Here is a 6,550-nt window from a genome sequence, read left to right as displayed (position 1 = left end):
AAGAGAGGCAGGAGCCACAGGCCTGAAGCAGAGCAGGGACAGCTCTCTGAGCCTCACAGGGTCACCAGAGAGCGACAGAAGCAGGGCCAGGGCAGAGGCAGGACAGGCAGGAGGCACACCCCGAGTCCAGGCGAGATGGGGTGGGACCGGGGCAGGAGCCTATGGAGCGGGAGCGGATTCCGGGTCTGGGGTTAAGGCTGAGAAAACAGAAGCTGGGGATTATTCACCCCATGAAAATCAGGATTAGTCTCATGGGGTGGGACCGGGGCAGGAGCCTATGGAGCGGGAGGGGATTCCGGGTCTGAGGATTATTCACCCCATGAAAATCAGGATTAGTCTTAAAACTTCATACTGCCTCACCCAATGTCTCCTGAGAGGAGGCTATTTTTTTTGTGTGGTTTGTTGTTGTTGTTGTTAATCCTCACCCAAGGATATGTTTCCATTGATTTTTAGGGAGAGTGGAGGAGAGAGGGAAAGAGAGAGAAATATCAATGTGAGAGAAACACATCGATTGGTTGCCTCCTGCATGAGCCGTGACCAGGGCCCAGGCCAGGGAGAAGCCTGCAACCAAGGTATGTGCCCTTGGCCAGAATTGAGCCCAGGATCCTTTGTTCCACAGGCCAACTCTCTATCCATTGAGCCAAACTGGCTAGGGCTAGGAGGCTATTTTAATGGCTGTTATTTTGAGGGATTGCTTGTTTTTGTATCATATCCTAATATCCTGCGAGGCACGCCAATGTGAAATGAGTTATGGAAATGTACTTGTATCTGAGAAGGAAAAATGAAGGAAAACCCCTGTAATTGGGAGGTGAGCTGTAGTGACTTACATATTCTTTTATATTAATGTGTGCACTGGCCCAAGCTTCACTGTAAGGAGGCATCGCTTGCATTAAGGGGAAAGAGCACTGTTTTTTAAGGCGATACCTGGGCCCTGGCCGAGGTGGCCCCGTCCCAGGCTGCACTTCTCTCCCCGCGCCTCCAGCTCCGGGTGCACTTGGCATGTTCTGCCCAATTAGCCCTTCATCACAGACGGTTTTATTCTCTCATTATCCGCCCTGCAAAATTTAGCACAGCCATCCACTGTCTTGTTCTCAGACGTTTAATTTAGTGTCTCTTGGCCTCAGTTTCTTCATCTCTAAGTGCAGTGGTAGCAGAAAGGGAGAATTTTAGAGCCTCATCGAGGCCAGCATGCCTCGGAGCCTGGAATGATAGAGCCAGCCCTGTGTCCAGGCACCACGCTGAGCTCTCCACTTCACATGCATTGGGCCACTTGGCTATTTCAACAACCCTCTGAAGGAGGCACTGTTGTTATCCCTCCCCCTCCTCCATTTTACAGATGACGATACTAAAGCTCAGAGATGTTTAGAAACTTATCCAAGTCCACACAGCTCAGGTGTGTTGGAGCTGGGCCTTGAATCCAGGCCTCACCACAGAGGTCCTGGCTATTTATCTACACCCATCTCTGCCTTCAGGCCCTAGAATTCTGGAGGTGATGGTTGTGTCTTGTTGGCCCTCGTAGCTCCCAAGTGTCACACAGGTCATAGCCCATAATGATTCCTAATTCCCACGGTATAAATAATCTGAAGGAAGGGGGGAACAGAGGAAAGAACAGTTAATCTACACTAATAAAAGAGAAACATGCAAATTGGTGTCACTCTGCTACGTCCACCAGCCAATCAGAGTGACTATGCAAATTAACCCAACAAAGATGGCGGTTAATTTGCATACGCAGGCACGGAGCAAAGACTGAAGGCTCCGGCCAGAGTGAAGACTGAAGTCTGAAGACTGAAGAAGCCAAGCCTCACTGCGACTGGAGGGGAGAAGCCTAGCCTCAGGGCTTGGCTTCCCCGCTGCAGCCGGACCAAAGGCCTGGGTCCCGGGTGCTGGAGGAAAACCGGTGCCAGCAGCCAGGGGAAGGAAGGCCTATTGCGCGAATCTTCATGCAAAGGGCTTCTAGTAAATAAATGATTGCTGTGTGTGTGAAAATGCTTGGTAAACTGTGAAGTACTGGGTCTAAGTGCTGGATTAGGTTCTGGCATGTGATTACATATGGAGGAGGGGGGTAGGTGCAGGGTGGAGACCAGGAATTGGAGAAACCTATTGTTTGGGGGAATGAAGCACCGCCATGCTCCCAGCTGTTCCCCTGCCTCTCGGTCCTGCCACACAGACGTCAGGAGTGTCAGACCCCGCCCACCCTGTGCAGCCAACCCCATGAACTGCTGAGCCTGGGACAGCCAGAGCCCCTCTCCCTCCCCCAGGGACACTGAGCAACAGGGCTTTGTGCTCTGCCATTTTCTCTCTAGAAAATTGCTGTGAGGAACCAAATAGTCATCATTCCGCTAGCTGCAATTTTTTGCTGCGTTATTTTTTAAAGGTGGGAGTGGGGTGGGCACCAGAAAAAGAGGCAGCAGAGAGGAGCAGAGAGAAGCTGCTGAGGGCACAGGGCTTTCAAATGTTCAGCCCCAGGTTTTGCAGACTGGTCTAGAGCATCAAATTACATACATTTTTTTCCATCAGAGTAAGAGATCTATCTCCCCAAAAATACTTTACTTGGACAGTGGGTTTCAAGAAATTTAACAGATTTCATTTTTTCAAAGACAAGAGAGATCAAGGTATTAAACAAAATACACTCCACCATGCGAGATCTGATAACTACTTAATAGAGTAGAGTTTGGGGCAACACTGGGGAGTCATTTTCCACTGGAAAATTGCCTGTGATGGAGGAGAGGGGAGTGGGTGGACAGAGAGGTGGAGGCGGAGGTGGCTGAAGCTCCTGTCCAGGCCCTTGTGTGACTGCCCTCTTGCCCTCAGAGTCGCCCTAGGGACGGGGACAGTGGAGAGGTCTGACCTCTCAGGGCTTAAGGCTCAAGGCCAGCCATTTGTCTATTCCCAGCCTCAGTTTCCCCTCCTTCACATTTGCTGGTTTCTTTTCCTTTAAAAGCTGCCATTTCTTCAGCAGACATATTCCCTGCGTTATCCTGTTTTGTTCCCACAACAATGCCTAAGCCCTTAAAAGATTCTGGGATTGTCATTAGTCACTTACCGCTCTGTACCTCAGGTTTCTAGTCTGTAAAAGCAGCAGACCTGATGAGATTTACCTCCAGGGGGCGCTGCCGTTCAATGAGCCAGAGAGCGCACAGTAGGCCTTTAGCTGCACACAGAGAGCGCACAGTAGGCCTTTAGCTGCACACAGAGAGCGCACAGTAGGCCTTTAGCTGCACACAGAGAGCGCACAGTAGGCCTTTAGCTGGCAGTGTTCCCCAGGTGGCTGCTTGGGGTTACAGAAAAGCAGGAGCTTTGGAGCTCCTGGGTGAACATATGGTAGCACATGAGGCGTCCAATGAACAGTTGCTCTCATGGTGTCATTAGTTGGGGGTGAAGGCACTGGCTCTGAGCAGCACAGCCCGAGTTATAATCCCAGGTCCTTTACTAACTTGCTCGGTGCCATTGGGCATGTCCTCTCTCCCCTCTGTGCCTTGACTTCTCCAACTGTATCCCAGGAATGATCATCGCACCAACACCACAGCCTGGGCCAAGATGATGCTCATCAGGGTTGGCTAAGGGTAATGATGACGACACTGATGATGATGATGGCTACAATGATGACGGCTGTGACAATCATACCAATGCCAATGATGCCGATGATAATGATGGTCATGACTATAACAATGACAGTAACAATGATCATGACCAGGACAGGGATAAGGATGGCAATGATGATGATGGCAACAATGATGATAACTATGACGATGATGGTGACATCTGTGATGACAATGATGGCAACAATAACAATTCTGACAACAATGATGATGGTGATACAATAAGTATAATGATGAAAACCATGACAATGATGACTATGACAGTCATGATGGTGACAACAATGGTGTTGACAATAATGCTGCTGCTGATGATGATGATGAAGATTCTTCCCCCAGGCGTGATAACAACAGTAATAATGGCTGGCACTGATCAGGGTGTATTGTGCTTTGTCTCAATCCTTCAGAGAACAGGTGTCATTACTACCCAACTCCATAAGCATTCTTGCCCAACCCTGGGAAGTGAGATGTTTGTATTAGTCTTATTTGATAAATGAGAAAACTGACTCAGAGAAGTGATGTGCAAACCACACAGCTGGTAAGGGACAGTGTTGGAACTGAAGCCCAAATCTGTGTGACTACAACACGGTATGATCCCTGTTAGACCAGCTCAGGTGTAGCCCAGGCTGGGCCTTTCTTTCCAAGCGGAGCTGTCCGGGGCATTGCAGACCCCACCCTGACTGTCCCTGCAGAAGGGTATCTTCAGGGCTGGACAGTAAACTCCTCCCTACATCCACCTGTTCTAGACCAATCCCGCCCCTTGCCCCATCATACCTGCCAGCTCCTATCAGCCTGCCTGCCTCCCACCAACCTGATCACCGCTTACCTGGCTCTTCACCTCCAACCAGCCTGGAGAGAGACTGTACATTCATTTGTTCATTCATTCAGCGATTCTTAAAGGACGTAAGACACGGCTTTGTTGACCACACCCTTTTGCCAAATCTGGCTCCGGGGTCCTGACTGCACTGGAGCCTTCACTCTCCACCAGGGACCCTGGAATCGTCCTACACCCCTCGTATAGTCTTGTAAGAGGAGTCATACTATACCCCTCCCACAGAGCTTGTGCCAGGCTCACACTAGACCGTAGGCTACTGCAGGTGACAGGAGGTTTGATTCTTCTCTCCCTGATGCTTGGCACATGGCCAGGCACATAGTACTTCTCAAGGTGGGCTGACAAATGAATGAATGAGTCAATGGATGAATGAATGGGTGAATGGATAAGTGAATACATGGGTAGATGGATTCATCTGACTAGCCTCCTTCTATTCAGGACCCGCTGTGGACCAGGCATCATGCTGACATTTTACCAGCACCATTTCATTGAATCCTTCCTACAACCCCTTGTACTATGTGCTAACACATGCCCATATCATGGATGGGGAAACCGGCTCAGGGGGGTAGGGTCACTCTCCCAAGGTCATGAGTAACCCTTCCTGACAGTAGAACCCTTCCTGCTCACCTCCGTCTGATGCCTCGCCCTCTGGTCCTGAGCTGAGGCCACACTTCATGGTCATGTCCAGGATGTCCCTGCTGACCCCACCCTCACTGGGACCCATGATGGCTGCTTCGGCTGAAAGTCATGATCACAAACATCCAGCCTCAGTTCCAGAGCAATAGAGAAGGAACCGCCTTTTCCCAGTGCGTGTGCAGGGACGAGAGTGGCTGCCCAGGAGGGTCCCTGCCTGAGTCACAGGTGCAGCCACAGGAGACGCCCCCAGTCCTGCCCACAGACACTCTCCACGCTCCTCATCAGCAGAGACCCCTCTTCTCTCCCCGCCAGGGGCGGGCAGCCCTCCCAGGCCCACGTGGACGCTGGCAGGGCCCTCTCCTCAGCCCCGGGAGCATCATCTATCGACCACGGTACTCAGGCTGTGAAGTCAGGATCATCTGTGTATCTGCAATAACAGAGGCCACAGGGCCATTCAAACCCCGGAGATTGTGGGGAAGGAAAGAAAAACAGAGAAAAAGCAGAGGGAGCAAAAAGGAATCGGATGTGCCGGGGAGATTAATCCGCTGCTCACACATGAAAGAAATACATTCAATTATATTTTATTGCATTTCATTTGATCGTACACGTTTGTAGTTAGCTGCCTGCAAGCCTCTCTCTGGATTATCCAGAGAAAAAGCACAACAAAAGAGGAGAGAATAAAAACACAGACAAAAAAGCTCCTGAAACTGAAATCACCAAGAGACAAATAAAAGCCAGACTTGAGACAAAAGCAGCCACTTGGCACGGAGGCCCTCTCAGCACTGACACATTCCCGAGGCCGCATGGCCCAGTACCAACTGCCCGCCAGCCTGGCAGTCCTGAACACTGGCATCAGGGAAAGTCCCAGGCCAGTGTCAGGAGGCCCTGCTGTCCTCCTAGAGCTGTTTCTTACTTTCTGTGTGTCCTGGGACCACTCACTGGCCCTCTCTGAGCCTCATTCTCCACCAGTGAAATGAGAGGCCTGGACCAGACACTCTCAGAGGTAATGAGGGAAGTGGGAAGAAGCTAAAGCAAGAAAGGGCCACACTGGACCCTTCCCGGGACTCAGGGGATCCCAGGCATTCTCTGGAGATCATGGTCCTCTGTTATGGGCTGAATTGTGTCTCCCCACCCCCCAAATTAATATGTTGAAGCCCCAATTCCCAATCTCACTTATTTGGAGATAGGGCCTTTAGGAGGTAATGAAGGTTAAATAAGGTCAGACGGGTGAGGTCCTAATCCAATAGGATTAGTGTCCTTACCAGAAGAGGATGAGATTCCAGAGTGTGAACACAGAGGAAGAGCCATGAGGGGACACAGCGAGAAGGCAGCCCAGCCCTCCACAACAGGAGTGGGAAGCCCCTGAGATGCCGTTGGGTGCCTGCAGAAGGGACTGGGAACCACAGCAGCACCAACACCGGATACACCAAGCAGACCAAAGCAGCACCACAGGGCTCTGACAACTCAGTGCCACAGACCACAGTCC

This window comes from Myotis brandtii, unplaced genomic scaffold, assembly GCF_000412655.1.
Source record: "Myotis brandtii unplaced genomic scaffold, ASM41265v1 scaffold456, whole genome shotgun sequence".
In the NCBI taxonomy this organism is placed as follows: domain Eukaryota; kingdom Metazoa; phylum Chordata; class Mammalia; order Chiroptera; family Vespertilionidae; genus Myotis; species Myotis brandtii.
This window is presented reverse-complemented; position numbering follows the sequence as displayed.